Source organism: Agelaius phoeniceus, chromosome 6, assembly GCF_051311805.1.
Source record: "Agelaius phoeniceus isolate bAgePho1 chromosome 6, bAgePho1.hap1, whole genome shotgun sequence".
Lineage (NCBI taxonomy): Eukaryota > Metazoa > Chordata > Aves > Passeriformes > Icteridae > Agelaius > Agelaius phoeniceus.
In genome coordinates, this window is record NC_135270.1 from 22,156,869 (window position 1) to 22,174,216 (window position 17,348).

Below are 17,348 nucleotides of genomic sequence, written 5' to 3' on the forward strand. Positions count from 1 at the left end.
GCTTGCTGCTCATATTTCTGATCTTTTCCAGGTCTCTGGCTAAATGTTTCCATGGAAGCTTGAGAAGCGTCTCAAAATGGACTAATACAGTGAAAGGGAAACAAAAGTTGCTTTCTTTTATATTTTCTATTTTTCATATAGGAAATATAAATTAGGTGTTCACCATTTTTACACCACTATTTTTACCAATTGTTTTACTAAGATATTAGCATTAAAAATATGTACAGTAATTGGAGCATGAAACGTGGGCATTTATTCAAGTTAACAATATTTGAAACAGGAAATCATTTAAGTACTTTCTAATGGAGATGCCAGGAGTATGAAGCGCATGTAAAATCCCATATTTTCTTAAGTGATAGCTTTGTCTCATAGTAATCTCAAACAGAACTACTCCCCTAGGAAAAATCACAGCATCCTCAAATGGATTTCTTTGACACCCACATTTCTGAAGTTACTTTAAATTTTTGACCCTTTTCTTTTTTTTTTTTCTTTCAAACCAAACCATCTAAAGCTCACAGAAATGCAGTTGTCTCAAGTTGAGAAAAAACAAGAGAGGGATATAAGAATATCTAATAGCTAGGATTATACCTGCATTGAGATGTCTGTCTCCTATAATTCAGACCAGGACATTAGAACAGACTACTCTTTATCTCCAGAACAGTTACAGTAATAGTTTTGGTCAGCTCTTTCATTTAATGCTGCTCTCCACACCCAAAAGAGTATTCCTACCAACTGTGTCCTAAGATGTAAAAATATAGTCTGTCCTTGCATTGTTATTGACTCATTCAAAGCTCACAGGCTGATCGAAAAGAGCTGCTGCAGACCATTACAGAAAGTGCTACCAATCTTTACTACTCTGGGCTCAGCCAAGGAGCTTTCCAAAAATTATACCCTCAGAGCCTTGAGACAGCTTGTGGAAGCTCTCTCATTCTGTTACTGAGACATTTTGGCTGTGTTCTGGAGAACAGAAGTGATCCATTTTCAGGTTCATGGTGTGCAGCAGCAGGGACATTTAAAGCTACACTGATGCTCTGATTCATCCCAGATGTGTTTAGGGTGACAGTAGCCATATTTTTCACATTGCCTGATAACATTCACAGATTACTCTAGCCACAGGTCCCCCCCCCAAGACTTAGGATCTGTGCATATCTAGTAGGAAACAATGCAGACTTTAATGTGATCTAAGCTTATGTAGGTGACAGCAACAGAACTGGGGTGACTGTTCAATAAAATGTCTGCTTAATAAAACAATTCATAGCATTTAATTATTTTGTGCTAATCACCTTGTGAAATTTCAGGTTTCCTATTTTATTGCATCTTTGCCTTTCTCTGTGCAAGATGAGCTAGAGAACTATGTGCTTTATTTATCAATCATGTTCTTTATTTGTACTCATGTAAGCCAACTGTTGGTGATTTACCATGTATTTTTAGCTACATCACCTAGTAAAGAAAAATTCTTCACCAGAATTTATTTTACTAGTTCAAGTGATGTTAAGTAGCTGATATTTTTCATAAACCTGTATTTTCACTTGCCTTTCTTTTCCTTTCCTACTAGTCTCATTACAGTGGGAGTCAATGTGAGAAAACATATGGCTGCTTCAGGTGGAAGTATGTGGTCATAGCCATACCATAAGGAGCAGCATTGTTTTCTTAAATAGCAAGGCAGGTTACCTTAAAGAAATATAATATACAAATACACAGATAACCAGAATGACTGAGAATTAGCACAGACATTTTTTATAGCGGACAGTATCTATCTTCCAAAGGAACAAAATAGAATTAGGTAGCAAACATGAGTGAGTGACTATGTGTGTGGTGGATAGGATATTGGTAAATTAATATTCCAGGACTCTGAATAGATTTGGAATTGAATTTAGTGAAGAAATTAGTTTAGTTTTATTTTAGCCAAATAGCATTATCCAAACTTAATTACTCTTCCCCAATGCTTGAAGTATTTCCATTTGCAGAAGTGACAATTCTCTAACAAAATTGGCAATGAATACCAGAACTGAAGTGATACATCATCTTTATGACATCGATATTTAGATTATTTAGACAGACATATATATATATAAATCACAGCCTGGCATCTTATCTTTGAGGGAAGCAGATCTGCTAGAAAAACAACTGTGCACAGAAAATGTAAAACTACACTACCAAATATTTACCTTAATTTTTTATGAGAAAAATAATAATAACATTTACTATGGCCGCAACAGAAATGCATATTAGAGCTGGAATTTATTTTCAGGTACAATGCAGTTTCCAGAGATGAAAAAGAGCTAAAATTCTTTGTGTATCCATTTTTCACACCACAGATACAACTTTAGCATATGAATTCTGTACCTTTGCTCAACAAACAACAAATGTGGGATACACTTGGTAAGAATCACTAGAGTATCCTGGCTTCTTTTAATAAAGCAGTTTGGAACATTTATCAAACAGAAGAATTGTAACAGAATGAAACTTCAACAAAGAGAAGGATTGTCAGGATGCCAGTAAAACAGCAGCAACAAAGAAGCACCCAACAGCGGGTTTGACATCAATACCTCAAAAATAGGGAAATTCAAACACCACTTTTTAGAACTGGGGAGAAGAGCAGCTCTCACACCTCTTTGGTATATCAGGTTCAAGTACTGTAAGACATCTATCAAAATTTTCCTCCAAAAAAAGATCGCTTCATCACCTATTTGGTCTTGGCACACACCTCACTTCCAAACCCAGCTGCAACCTTTCAGCTGACACCCAGTGCATGGACAGCTGCTCCCTGTGTTAGGGCCAAGCTGCCAGCTGTGTGACAGCAGCCCTGCACCTCTGCAGCAGCCAAGACAAGTAACAACTGGAAACAAGAGAAAACTCTCTAGCAAAGCAGCATCCCTGAGTCTGCACCAAGAAAACTTCCCTCTGTTTAGCAGAAAAATAGTCCATAACAAGTATATACAAAATCAAACTATTTTCCTACTTTTCAGTCACCTATGAGAGCTTTTACTTCCTTGGCCTAAAAGATCTCAGGACCATATAACAATAAGGGCTTAAGAGCTAAACAGTCCTCCAAGCCTGTCTGCAAAACCAAGAGCGCTCCAATCTGGGCAAATCCAAATTTGGAATTGCTGTTCTGACATTTTAAAAGACAGTCATGGAGAATCACAGTGGATAACATGTTTAATTTCTTCACCTTCAGAAGCTGTTTGTATGTAAATATATCAAAGCTCTAAGGACACAAGTGGGGGGTCGGGGGGAAAATGACATTTGCCAACACTTAGGATATAACTTAAGAAGCTTCAGCTTGGTATCAACCATGCCATGTCTACCAGAAATATTTTAAATGCCAAGACCATAAACTGGTGATGTACAGGACATATCTTATTCCTGTTCCAAAGAGACTAGGATGACAAAATAATTTTGTAGTAATTTTACTGTCAGCCAGATCTGAAGTCTGAAAACTGAAAACCTATAAATGAATCAGTAGAGCTTTTAATTTTTGTGAATAAAGTTGTATTTAACATGTGATTCATGGCATAAATAACATTGTATTAAGTTGATGAGGATGAAAATATCTAAGAAATGCAAATACTTAATAGAAATAAAGAATATAAATAAGAGAAATAAAGTAAATTTAATTTAAGCACAAAAAACTTGATGGTTTATGACAACTAGATTGAACTGCATGGGGTTTTGATGTATTCTAATCAAAGCCTTCTTTTAATCTTTCACATGCTTCCCTGGGTGTGTGGAAGTAGCTCAGACACCCAATAATATTAGCTGTACTTTCTCACAGTCATTAATGCTTGATACATTTCAAATCAATTTTTAATAAGCCCAGTACCTCAGCAGTCTGAGAAAGACTGAAAAAAATGATGTCTGGCTCAAAACAGCTACGGGACGTGTGGGAGGGGGCAGATCAAGTTCAGCAAAGGTGGAATAGTGCTCTGCCCCAGCCCCCATCCCCTTTGGAGCCTCTAGTGCAGCTGTCAGTCGCTAGCACACTGGAAGCAAGGCCCCACCCCTGCCCTGCAGGCCCAGTCTTGTCCAGTAGTGGCTGTCAGGGCAGAAGCACCTCCTGAGGAAGGATGGCCACGGGAGGCCAGAGCAGATAGAAACACAAAGATTGCCCAAAGATGCACCTGGCTGTGTCCCTTATTACCAGGGCTTTGGAGGAAGCATTCTCCTAATTATTTTCCATCATAGCCGGGCCTTTTTATGATTTAACCAGAAAAACAGCTTCTTGTAACTGGACACTGGTACATGAGGAGGTCCTAAAGCTACTGGCTTTTGAGACAGGAATATATGAATCTCTTGGCCCCATTCATCCAGATGACCCTTTGCAGGTTGAGTGGGGTTTTGTTGTCCATGGGCTGTCAATTCATGTGTGGCAGCATGGACCAGAGGATCCTACTCATCCAATCCAATTTCACTCACACAGCTTTAAGGATGCTGAAAAGCAAGACTCTAAAAGAAAAAGGGTGTGTGGTGAAATCAACCCTACAAGAAGCAGCAAAATTGTAGGAGAGCAGACAATAATACTGAGAGGCCCCTTTAAGGTCCTTAAGACAAGGATTTTGGGCACACCACCCTCTTTTGGGGTGGCACACCACACCACCCTCTTTTGGGGTGGCACAAAGGGAGACTGTCAGGAAGTGGTATGCTCAGATAGAGCATTATAGCCACATTCACAGAGGGGAGTTGTATACTCTCCCCAACCCCACCTGCCTCAAAAGGGTGTTTTTAAAGGGAGATATTAGGTAGCTAAGATTTGCTAGACTAAAAACAGCAGATGAAACTGAGAAATGTTACTAAATTAGCAGTAAATTCACAACATCTTTGACAGTAATTCTTTTGTTCTTCAAGCTGGCCCTAGAAACCAAAATGATAATCTCAGTAGCCTATCAAAAGCCTTCATATAAGTTTCTTTCTCTGCATCACAAAAAATGTCTGCTAGAATGAAGCTGTATGAAGTTGTGCAGTTGAGACTCCAATAACAACCTAAGCTATATGAGAGTGCTCCTATGCAGAATGTACTCAGAAGTGTTTGCTTGGGTGCGCACACTACAAATTCCTCACCTTCAGACAGTAATTGAAACTGATGAAACATCAAAGATTTATAACTACTTGAAACACCATCACTTCTGCCCCAAAGGAAAAAACTAACCTCAGGCCTTCAACCTTCCAAATTAATAACCAGTCCTTAGAACTTAAGGTCTTTATTAGGTCTTCAAATCTAATGTTCTTACTGTACCTCCTATGGTTTCCTCACAAATTTGCTTAAATAGGAAGAATTATTTAATTCCTAACAATAAACTTGGACCAAAATAAAAGAAAAACATTGTGCACATTTACAAGTATGCGTCAATACATTAGCAGCAAGGAAACATATTATTATTACAAAATGCATGCCTGAAATTACAAGGCTTCAAAAGCATTTTTATTTCAAATCAGCTCTTAAAGAGTGTGATTTGCCTAACATGTTATTAGGACCTCTTCAGATGAAAGGAGAAAAATGGATTAATAACAAAGAGCATACTGATTGAAATCTAATTTCTATTATCACAGCTAAATGATGTTTTTGCATGCAGGCTGAAGCTGTGTATTTTGAGATATGCAGCCCCCTAACACAATGTCACTCATTTCTGTGCTCTTACTTTGTCACTCATTTCTGTGCTCTTACTTAGAGCCGTTTCCTGTTGAATTGAAAATAACAGTGCCTCAAGTAACTACACAGCATAAAATGCTTCCAGTTAGAAGCCAAGTCTCTACCTGGAGAAAATAATTAAATCAATCATTCCCAAACAATGTTTTCAGCTGAAGAATAATATCCACATGAAACCTCTTTAAAACATTATGTACCTGGATTATTATCAGCACTACTCAGATGATTATTTTTTCACCCCCCAAATCACACAGCAATAAAACTCCTAACAGAATTTCTATTCTATCAAATAATGATTAAAAAAAAACAAACACACAGAACAAACTGAATCAGGCAGAACTCAAGCAAATGAAAGATATTAAGGCAGTACAAAAACAAAACTTATCATGAGCTGCCCCAGGTTCACAGATCCTCAATGTACTGCCAAGTACTTAAAAATCCTGTAAACTGATCTGGAAGTTGGGAGTTAACCCCAGAAGTGAAGTGCTCTGAGCAAGACAAGCCTTTTAAAAGCACAGAGGACTCCAGCCCCAACCCCATCTTCCAGGCCTTCAGAGTTCCTAGGAGCTACTTCTAGCACCAAAACACCCCAACTAGGGGCACAGTCCAATTTCTAACTTGCAGGCTTTGTGGCATACAGCTTCCATGAGAGAACTGTGTTTAATTAGCTACCAGTGAAAAAGCACTGTTATTCCTAAAGGTTATCAGGAAGTCAGTTGGGATGAAAGGCTGAGGACACAGATTTTAGTTTCCACTAATCTGCATTTTCTAATGTGAAAAAAAAACTTGCAAAATGTAGATCAGTTCTCACCAGTACTGACACCACCCTGTGGCTGCCAGAATTCCTTTGATTGCTGCATGTGCTGAAAATCAAAGACTTGCAGCACGTGTGTTTAGTTATCTTGTTAGCTCCTAGACTGGGGGGGGGGGGGGGGGGGGGGTGTAAATAAATTAGTACTGCATGCAGCACAGCTTTTGCTAACCTTTTACAACAACAGGGACTAGGAGTCTTCCAAAATGAAGAGAGAAGGACCAGGCTTCCAAAAATGGCAATAGCAGAAAATGTAAATGATGGGATGTCACATATGGAAAGTTGAGGCTTCCTGATCAGGTATAGCCAGTAGCTCTGCAGTCATTTTAGGCCAGCTGCAACCTAACTCTTAGTCTGCACAATAAAATGGTACTAAGACATTTAATTTTTTATTTCAAATTGATGGCTTCTATCACAAAATCTAATGAGCATATCAAATAAAAGACTTCATCTTCCCAACATAATGAAGAAAATTATATTGTTTTCCCTAACAATGAAAACCTTGATCTTAAATCCTCTGATCATGACACTGAAAGTATTTATGAGTCAGAAAAAAACTATCTAGATGTTGATAAAGGGATGCCCAGTGCTTTTATTTTTCTGTCAGTCTAATCCTCTAGGAAGCTACAAACATGTGTGTCAACTGCTCAGCTAAAACAAGAATTTTGACAGCACATCTTGAACTTTTTGTCCAGACACCCATTTTGCAGCTTCTTCTTGTCATTTTTTCAGTAGAGAGCACAGACACACTGCTTTTGCATCCCAGTTTGAGAATCCCCACCTACAGTTGAACACATTCAAACCACTTGTTCCTTCAATTAATTTATTTGTGAAAATACCATCTTATATTAGGTAATTTACTTTTAGAGTAGTTGGAAAGTTCCCCTGAACAAAGACAAATTGGCTGGCTGTGTGTCAAACCTCACATTTAAGTTCTGACTAGTCACTAGATATGGCACATCACCTCAGCCCGTGACATCTCTTCTACTCATGGACTGGAGCATTTCTAAAAACAGTGACAGAAATCATACTGAAAACACTGAAAACCAGGATGTTCAAAGTCCTCTTTCTGTGTGAGTGCATGACTATTGAGTCTCCTAACACTGGAGCCCATGAATTGTCCCCACAAATATCTATGCACAGAAAAGACCAAGACAACGCCTTGAACAAAGCTGAATCAATTAGCCTTTCAAAAGTCAAACAAATAACAGAGATCCAACATGAACCTCAAGAACTGTGCCTTTATCAGGCAGGAAATGCTTATGGCAATGAAATCAAACATCAACAGGAGACAAGTCTGTTGTTCCACTAGCAATAGCAGAAACCATGCTGCTACTGAGCGGCGACATTGTTCCACACATATAGCCCTGGGAAAGAGCAAACGGACTTTTTAGCCTCCCTTTCTGTACTAGTGCATTAAGTCAGAGAAGGTCATTAATACTACTTAGCATCTCCTTCAAACTGAAAATTTTAATCAGATTTTACACTTCTCTCAGCCACTGTGTCGTTGTGTTTTTGCAGTTCCTACCAGAAAAGGTCACAATACTGCTATTTTGGGGGGAAGTTAAGGCATAAAGGCACTTATTTAGTGCCAGATCATTTTGCTGAGCAGGTAGGCCCTGTATAATTTTTTTTTTTTCAGAGCTTTGCTTAACAATTATGATGGATTTTAACTTGTGCTGCTATGAACCTGCCTATGAGAAGCTTACAAATGATTAGAAGAACCTGATGAATATTAATGTGCAAAGTAAAACAAGGGGATAAAAATACCTTTCAAAAGGTATTACCTCAGACAATCTGCCACTGTACCTTAGCTGCTGCTGTGATTAAAAAAATACATTAAGAAACATCTCTAGCCAATGGTTTCTTTGCTAAAATCAAATAATAATCTCGACCTAAATTGAAGAAATGATCAGGGTTACAGAAAACTTTAACTTACATATTGTTCAGAAGACCCAAGAGAGCATCAGTCTGTTTTCTTTCTCAATCAATAAATAATCACAATTTCTTGCAATAAAGAATTGATTTCTGAAAGACAAAAACAAATAATAAAAAAAATATAAGTGAGGTCAAATTATTCACAGTTTGTTTTTTTTTTGTAGCCACAATGTGATAATAAATTGAAAATACATTACCACAGCTGGGAAATTTACAGGAACAATTTCATTAAAAACCCTGCATAATTAAATCTTCATTTGTAAGGGGAAGTAAAATCTTAATATTTTTTAATACTCAAGGTATGTTTAATGTATAGGTTAGTGTTACTTGAGCTGCAGGGAGTTCAATATTTCTGTTTTATTCTGTATCACCAGGAACAAAGGTTTTATTTTCAAGAATAAAGTATTCTCAATATCTACCAAAAATGCTTTTCACAAATAGTCTAACAGAAAATGGAATCGTGTCCAAAAAAAACCCTAACATTTTTCTTATGTAAAAAAAAATCAGATTTTCCTTGAATATTAATGGGAAAAGGATCTGAAGAAAATCCTGCATATTATATCCCAGCATACCTTCCTTTATCCCTTTTCAATATGTATTAATGAGAACACATGAAAAAAAGAAACAGGTAGGCTGAATAATAGACTCTTGCAGTAAAATCAATTTAAGAGTGGAATAGGCTGGCAAGAAAATGAAGACTACTCTATACATATATACATGTGAATATATGCTCTATGTACAGTTCATTTCTACTGCTCTGACAGAAGCTTAAGAGGGCATAACTTTCCTTCTAGTAGGAAATTATACTGATTTTAAAAAATCAGTATACAGTACCTGTAAACAAACCCTAGTTAGCAAGTCTCGTTTCTTATCCTAAAATAACAAAACATTATAAGATTTCCATCACTGTTGTGTAACTTGCTGTCAACAGGGAATTTGAAGCATTTTTGACAAGTGAATGTATTCCTTCAGATTCCTGAATATTTTTAACTGAATAACTAAATTATTAGGTTTTTTTCCTTACTGTTTTTGACCCCTGTGAACCAGTACTCAGCCATCCTACAGATAAGGACACTAAACAAAATAAGGAAAAAATTACTTAGAAGCTTTTAGTAATTTTTAACCTTTCAAGACTGAGAGAAAATATTATTACTTTACTGAAAATATTACTGAAGGTAATATTTTCAGTGAGAGAATATGTTAGGTTATGTCTACTAAGTCCACACACACTCTAAAGCTTCATCAAATTCTTACAAAGAAATAAGGGATGGCATGCAGGTGCTCATGGAATGAGTGCTGGTAGCATGATACAGCTTTCCAGTTTTGTCAGCATGTTATGGAACAGTAATTCTGACATCCTGCATTTATCTAACCATAAAGAAACACAGACTGGCTACAAGCAACTTGATTTAGTGGAAGTTGTCCCTGCCCACAACAAAGGGGTTGAACCAGATGACCTTTAAAAGGGCCCTTCCGACTCAGCCTGTTCTAGGATTCCTTTATTCCCAATAGCTCCTTGCCTGGTTTGACAGCTTCCAGTTGTTCAAAAGTCATGTATGGGTTCACAGAGAGTAAACAAATGCACGAAGCAGTAAAATTATCTTTCCATGTAAAATTTAGGCATGTGTAGCCTTTCCCTCACTATCTCTTACAAGAAAAAACTTCAAAAGATTTATTAATGTGCAGCTCACCTACTTTGACTCTCATAGAAATGTCTCCACAGGACCAACTAAAAGATAACTTATTCCTGCTTAACAATGCAGCCTCTCTGCCTTGGATAATGTAGTGAAGCTTTGTTTCACACTCTTGTGTGTGGCCACATAATATTAGGATTGCCACCTAAGAGTATAAGTGTAATTGTGACCTGCAGTGACCACACAGAAATGTCTAGCCCCTGGTACCATCTGCTTATTGTGAATATACTGAGTATGTATGTAAAGATCACTTAAGTAGAAATATTAGAAATTTGAGTGAGGAAAAATGAAATTAAACCAGAGAAATGTAAAATTTGGGGGAAAAAAAATCCATTTACTGACATTTAAGAAGTCATTGGTATGGCACTTCACAGAAGATAATTCAGAGAAGAGGAAGATTATAATGGCTTTATGAAGAAATAAAAATATGAAGTCCTCTAAAATAGTTTGTCTCACAGTCCATGCTCAAGTAGTGACCAAAATTATCACTATTAAACACGAAGCGCTGAAACCAATTATCTTCTCATGCAAAAACATTTTATGTTTTAATAATCACTACTGAAAGTTTAACACTGTGAGTTTAGGAGGAAAAAGCAGTAAGGGAAGAAAGGGAATTAAGGTGAGATACTCTAAATATGAAACCACATTTAATCAACATGATGCAATATTGATGTAATTATAAAATTTTACACAAAAATTAGTCAAGGGCTTTATAATTAGTGCTGTCTACACTGCAGAGGGTCTTGAGCTTGAAACATTGTAGCTAAGAGAACCATAATGATTAAACATGGCAAGCTGAAAGACAAGCAAAATATGTATGACGTTTTCAACATCCACACCCCCAGAGCACTGTAACTTTTATTTATTAATATTCTCCAAATGCAGGACTTCAGAAGAGTTCAACTAATCAACTAGCACATACATTAATCTACTGAAATAGAATCAAGGATGTTCAGACAGCCTTCTGCCTAATTGCCCTCTAGTTACTTCAAGAAACTATTAGCAGAGAACATCCATGACAGTATTCTTCCATTGTTCTGTTATCCTTAATATTGTATTGCCAATGTTTAAAACTAGAAAATAAAAACCACAATTTTTCTTGTCAGCTGCAGTGAGAATGAAAACAATGAAATGAAGAAAAGAATGAAAACTCACTCCTCAGTGTAAAAACCCACACTACAAACCTTGGGTAATTTCACTGGCTTTTGTTTCCTATTATCACAACTTCTCCATTTATCAAAACTTCTCCAGTGCCCAGATGTAAAGAAAATGCCCCATCCACAGTTAAATGGAAATATTACTATGTCATACATACATTTCTATTGCATTTGTACTTCATTTTATTTTAACTTGCTACTTTAGCAGCAGAGTAATGAGTTAAATGTACTTTATAGTCCCCTAAAAGGCCAAGCTAGGTGCAATGCTGACTCTTTTCAACTCGTCTGTCCTGCAAGTTCTCCAACAGTAACAGTTTCTAGTTACTCAACTACTTCCAGTTTCAATTATTATTGCCTGTATTTTAATTCATTATTAAAAGTAGGCTTTTAATTAACCCTTTTTCATGATGATTCACTGAATAACTCATCTTTTTTTCATCATTTTCCCTTTATAAAGTCTTATAACCCTTTCTGTAGCTATAAGACACATTTTGACCCAGTCTTTCCAAATTTATCCTTAAAGAGACATTTCCACTCCACATAACCACATCTCTATGTTGCTTTTCTACCACACTTTTTTGGTTTGGTTTGGCTTTTTTTGAGGGGGAGCAGTTGGCAACAAAGGCAACCCATAGCACTACCATGCAAGGTAAATGAAGTTTTCTAGATGACAGAAAGAGCAGCAGAGTTGAAACAAGGCCAGCCAATTAGGCCACAACAAAATGTGTCCAGTGCTAGTCAGTCCCTTTATATTAACTTAGAGGAGCATAAGGTAATAGTGTAGAGGCAACTAAAACAATGCTTATAATGAGCGAAATAGAGAGGAAATGTAACAACAGAGACTTTTTTTGCTGAAAAAAAAAAAAAAGACTGAATTGTGCCAAATTTCAGTAGTGTTGGGTAAACAGAAGGGCCAGTTAAGGACTTTGCGTCAGGCTGAAATTTCATACTGAAAAGGAGTTAGCATACCTGAAGCTTATGAAACATTGCTCTTACATTTCAAATTATTTCTTTGCCTTAAAAACATTAGAACGCAAACACAGCAGTGCCATGGACAACTTTTCAATCAAAATCCCTCTGAGAATTCAGAATGCAACTGTCTAAGAGTCAACACAAGTGCAGTACAAAAAAATTCAAGCTAGTGCTGGTGTTACTAAAACAGAAATTTCAGAAGTTAAACAGCTACACTGAATTATCTGGAAGAGCTCAGGTTTTGGTCAGTATTTCTACAGCTCAAAAGCTAAGCAGCAGATAATGTACTTACTACAGGAGAGCTTGGGTAGTTTTGTGCTTTATCCAAAAGGAAAGGTGATAGCTTCAAACTATCTTTCTAAGGCACTGGTTCCACACAGAGCCATTAAGGTACAGTAGGTGCCTGCAATTCACAAGCTTCTCTCCTTTCAGCTTTGTTTGTTTTACAGCTGCTGCACAAGGAACAATCAGTGAAAGGTGCTCATAGGAAGTGAATTAATTGAGTAGCACTTTGAGCTTCCAGAAGTCATACAGACCTTCTGAGAAATTAGTCAGTTTATTGCAAAAAGTGCCGTCTGTAGCTGCAGGAACCTTCATGACATCAGGTAATGTTGCTTTGGGTTTAACAGTTACACTGCATATCTCAACTAAATTACAAAGACTTTGGAAGTTTTCGTTTGCAACACCACTAGAGAGACTTAGGCTTTCCTAGTGCATCCTCCTGCCCTAATAAATGGAGTAAACAATGCCAAGACTGCCCAGACAAAATATTATTGTAACCAACCTATTTTCACAATTTACTAACATTATGAAAAAATGCAGAATCTTTTCAGAACCATGAACAGGGCTGTTGCCTCCCACAAAGAGAGAAGAAATAAATATGTTGTAGGCATTAGATTAGCTAGTCTTTCCTCTTTTTAGCCAAATGCTTTACAATTCTATTTTGAACATTATTCCTGTATTTGCCATATAGTGCAGGGCCAAATCTCTGGAGGAGAAAGGAAGATGCAGAAAGCAAATTCTATTTAATTTCTGGCAGTCCATATGTTTTGAGGGTGAAAAAACCCACAGAGAATCAGGCAGGGTGAGTCCTGGTCACTCACAAAACTGTGCTGGTTGAAATCAATGGATTTTAAGGTGTCCTGACGAGGGACACTCAAAATTTGCAGGTTAACATATCCAAGACTCACTTGATTTCCTGTACCTCCCTCATGAACTTTGCGATGTTTCTTCATCTTCAAATTTAGCCAAGGGGAAGTGAAAGATTCTTGAGATTACTGATGGAGCACAGGTACACAGCTCAGAAAAAACAAGGCCAGTGCATGTGTTTAAGCAGGCTTTACCAGCTTTAAGATCTGAAATTGAAGCTCTGCATGGAAAGAAACTAATGCCAGTCTGGTTGCTGTAGTTCTACACGCTCAAAAGCAAGCAGAAAGGGAATCATATCAGTTAAAACAGACCTGAGAAAACAATTCATGTTACATTTCAGTTCTGAGACTGGCTCATAATTAAAGTGTAAGATGTTACTTAAACTTTACTGTATTTATAAACATGTAACCCAGATCTTGACAAATTCTTTACATCTTGTGAATGTAGTAAAGGGCTTCTTTTCCAACAGGTGTTCAAACATGAAATGCCTGCTTAAAATCCAAATGCTTGCATGAAACTACAAACAGCATCAAAACAGCAGGCAACCTAAAAGCAGTCCAGACAATGCCATGGGAACCCAATGTCATTCACATAAATCTGATGGAGTATTTATAAAACAAAAAACATAATGCAAGAACTGCAATAACTTAATAATAAACTGTCAGTCATAATAAAATTAGAAATCATAAGTGGATAGCAGGCAATAACACTGATTTTTTTGCCAGACCTCATGGGGTGGTGGCTCCCATCTGACTACTGTTAAACACATGGATAAGAAAAATACAGAATATTTTCAGAAGTTCCTACCAGTTGCCAAAGCAGATGCTTGTCGATATCATATCTAAAAGTCAATAACATTCATGAAAGCAATTATCAAATGGTAATTAAATTCTATTATACAATATTTGCAACCATTTGACTTATTTATACTCATGCCCCCACCTGTACATATGAAAATTTTTGTCATAACAGAACACAGATGTTTGCTAAAGTTAAAATTTATCCTAAGGTACAATTGAAATTTTGCTTATAATCACTGCTTTTAAACAGAATTAAAACCTTAATGTTCTATTCAGAATAGAAATAGTCTTATGAATAGGCAGAAGAGCTTTCTGTATCAGTTAAGTAAAAGAACCACAGCCACGGTTGTACTAAAATAGGAATCCTAGGTGACTTCCCAAAGCAGAGGGATTACATATGAAAATAAATGCTTTCTGAAAATTGTCATATATATTTTCAGATGTTGATTTGCCCTCATTTAAATATTCATTTAATCTTTTTATTTAAATTTGTATTGGTCAAATTACACCTCATTTTTGAGGGTGTTTTAGATCAGGAAAGAAGCTAGGCACTATGAATAAACCCAAAAGCAAATATTAGAATATATACTGAAGTAAATTGAAAATCACATGGAAAACATATGAAGAAGTTAATTGACACCAACCCACCCCCTTTAATACATAATTCAAAATTTTCAGTGTCACTGACTAGTTGTATAACCTTTCAATAGAAAAATAAAACTATGCAGCTCATTGAAACTAATAAAAATTTAACAAGCGTTAGCTATGAGCTTGAAAGTATTTGTGAATTATCTATAGATGAACTTAAGGAACATGAAATAAAAAATTCAAATTAACAATGTTATTATTAAGCAATTATTAACTTGCTAATCAAAAATCAGTTCACAATTTTGACCTACATATTAAAAACCAGCTAATTATTCATCGGTGGTTTCAGAAAACTACACTGCTGTATTACCAGCAGATTCACTACAAAACACCACATAAAACCTTGTAGCACCATGTAAGCAGAATCCAGACTAATCCAGTCCAACAGCCAAACAAATAAAGCCCATAATATAACACTTATCACCATACTTTTGTCCTCATCTTTTAATTTAGGGTTTGAACAAGAATCAGTTTATTGCTAACTGACGTCACAACAGTGGGAGACCACGCTACATTGAAAGTCTCTGAAAAAGAATCTGCAAGGAAAGTTTGAAAGGTGATCAGAAGAAAGGAAAATTAATGCATTCTAGAAGTCATTCCAAGTGCTAAAAGAAGCAGGAGAGAAGGTATAGGGCTGAAAGTGAAAGAAATAAATGAAGGAAATTATGTGTAGAATTGAATAAATATCCCTTTTTAAAGCCAGTAAGCAGCTGAACACACCCAACTGCTTGCTTACTTTTTGACCTGCTGTGTAAGAAGGATTGCAATGTTAAAAGTGTGAAAAGTCATATGTTGGAATAGTTGAATACGACAAAAAAAAGGTAGATGCCTTTTCCACCCCCTAAAAAAAAAAAAAAAACAACAAGAAAAACTAATGATTTAAAAAAAAAAATCTGACTAAACTCATTGCTCACCACCAGCTGACCAGGTTCAACCAGTACCTAAGCAAGGGCAGTACCTGCTCTTTTCTCCCCCTCACTGTTTCATTGCTGAGCATGACACATTATGGTCTGTAATATCCCTTTGGATGGTTGGGCTCAGCTGTCCTGGTGTGTCCCCTCCCAGCTCCTTGTGCAGCCCCAGTCTGCTCACTGCTGGGAAGTGGGGGGTGAAAATCAGGTTCTGATTTTGTGTAAGCTCTGCTCAGAAATAACAAAAACATTCTTGTGTTATCAACAGAGTTTTCAGCACAGGCTACTCCAAAGAAAATTAATGCTATTCCATCCAAAATGGGTACAAAAGCTTCAGAGGGTAAGACCTAAAAGACCTCAGCACTGAAACAAAAAGTTAAGAATTGCAAAGGACTCTGAAGGTGAACTGAAGGTTGTATAAGGCTAGAGATCAGAGGGAATTTGAGCAGGTATGTGAGGCGAATTTAGTAAAACAATAAGTGGAGTGATTTCAGTATATACCCTGGAGAGATCTACTGGTTATGAAGGGAATTAGCAGGCAATAGACTAGGAGAATATCAATTAATACCATTATTTTTATAGAATGCAGACAGTATTTCAGAAAGATGCCCTGCTGCTTGTTTTGATTTCTGTCCATAATTCTTGCACATCAAACAGTCTTTTTGCAAATCTTTCAGATTCACTTACAAGTGCTCCCACCCTTCCCTCCTGCTCCTACTAAGGCATAATGGCCATTCTCTTTTTGTATTATTTTTTCTGAGTCATGATCTCATGCTGAATAACATAGTCCATTCTCCCATCCACTTAAGATGTTAAAGTAGTTTTAGGCATATACCTATGTAAAATTATAGAGAATTGTATATAAAATTACATTTTCCCAGGTTTGAAATCTCATTCTTTTTGAAGCAGATTGCTCTTGGTGCAGAAGTGTAAGTCTTTAGTGCAAGATCTACTTAGAGCTATACTCAACTCTTTTCGGTATTTATGTTTTCCGAGAAGTAACATACCATGTCAAAGTAATTTTATAACCATTACTTCATGTATTTGTTCTCCATTGCTAATATCAACGAATCCTGGCCACCTGTCTCTTTTCTGCTTAAACATTCCTATGAAAACATTTATCAACTCTGGTCTCACAACTAGGATTATGAATTTTCAGGCCAGCTTCCCCAGACACAGAAAACACCTGAAGGTAAGGATGAAAGATGAAAAGACTGTGTTATTAGTAAGGGAGAATCTTTCTCCTGGTTCTCAGTTCCCAGGCAACATTCCTCTCAAGATGAGACCTTGAAGTGATAGAAACACAGACCCAGAAAACTATTTCACATCAATACTCAAGACTCACTTGTATTCTATTTTCCCCTGTCCTTTGAAGGAGTTTAAAAAAACTTTCAGACAAATAAGATACTTTTAAAATGCTTATAATAGGCATATTTTAAAAGGAGAAAATGAGAAATAGATTCCAGGGCTATAATGATGATGATAATGATTAAATCAACGAACTACTCAAATGAAGGATTCAAATAATGCTGATCACTAAAGCAGGAAAATAGAAATTAACTGCTATTTTTTAATAGTTAGTTAAAAATTAAGAAACATTTAAATCAGAAGTGTTTGATTA

At 36.5% G+C, this 17,348-nt stretch overlaps 1 protein-coding gene across 5 annotated transcripts in view; it reads right to left on the reverse strand.

Moving 5' to 3' along the window:
• The window catches only part of LRRC4C (leucine rich repeat containing 4C), a 485,229-nt gene that overhangs the window by 275,783 nt on the left and 192,098 nt on the right, over positions 1-17,348 (reverse strand). For all 5 annotated transcript variants that reach the window (XM_077180004.1, XM_077180002.1, XM_077180001.1 and 2 more), the window contains exon 2: positions 8,398-8,486. The gene's annotated coding sequence lies outside the window, so the exon portion shown is untranslated. The remainder of the gene's footprint in view (positions 1-8,397; positions 8,487-17,348) is intronic.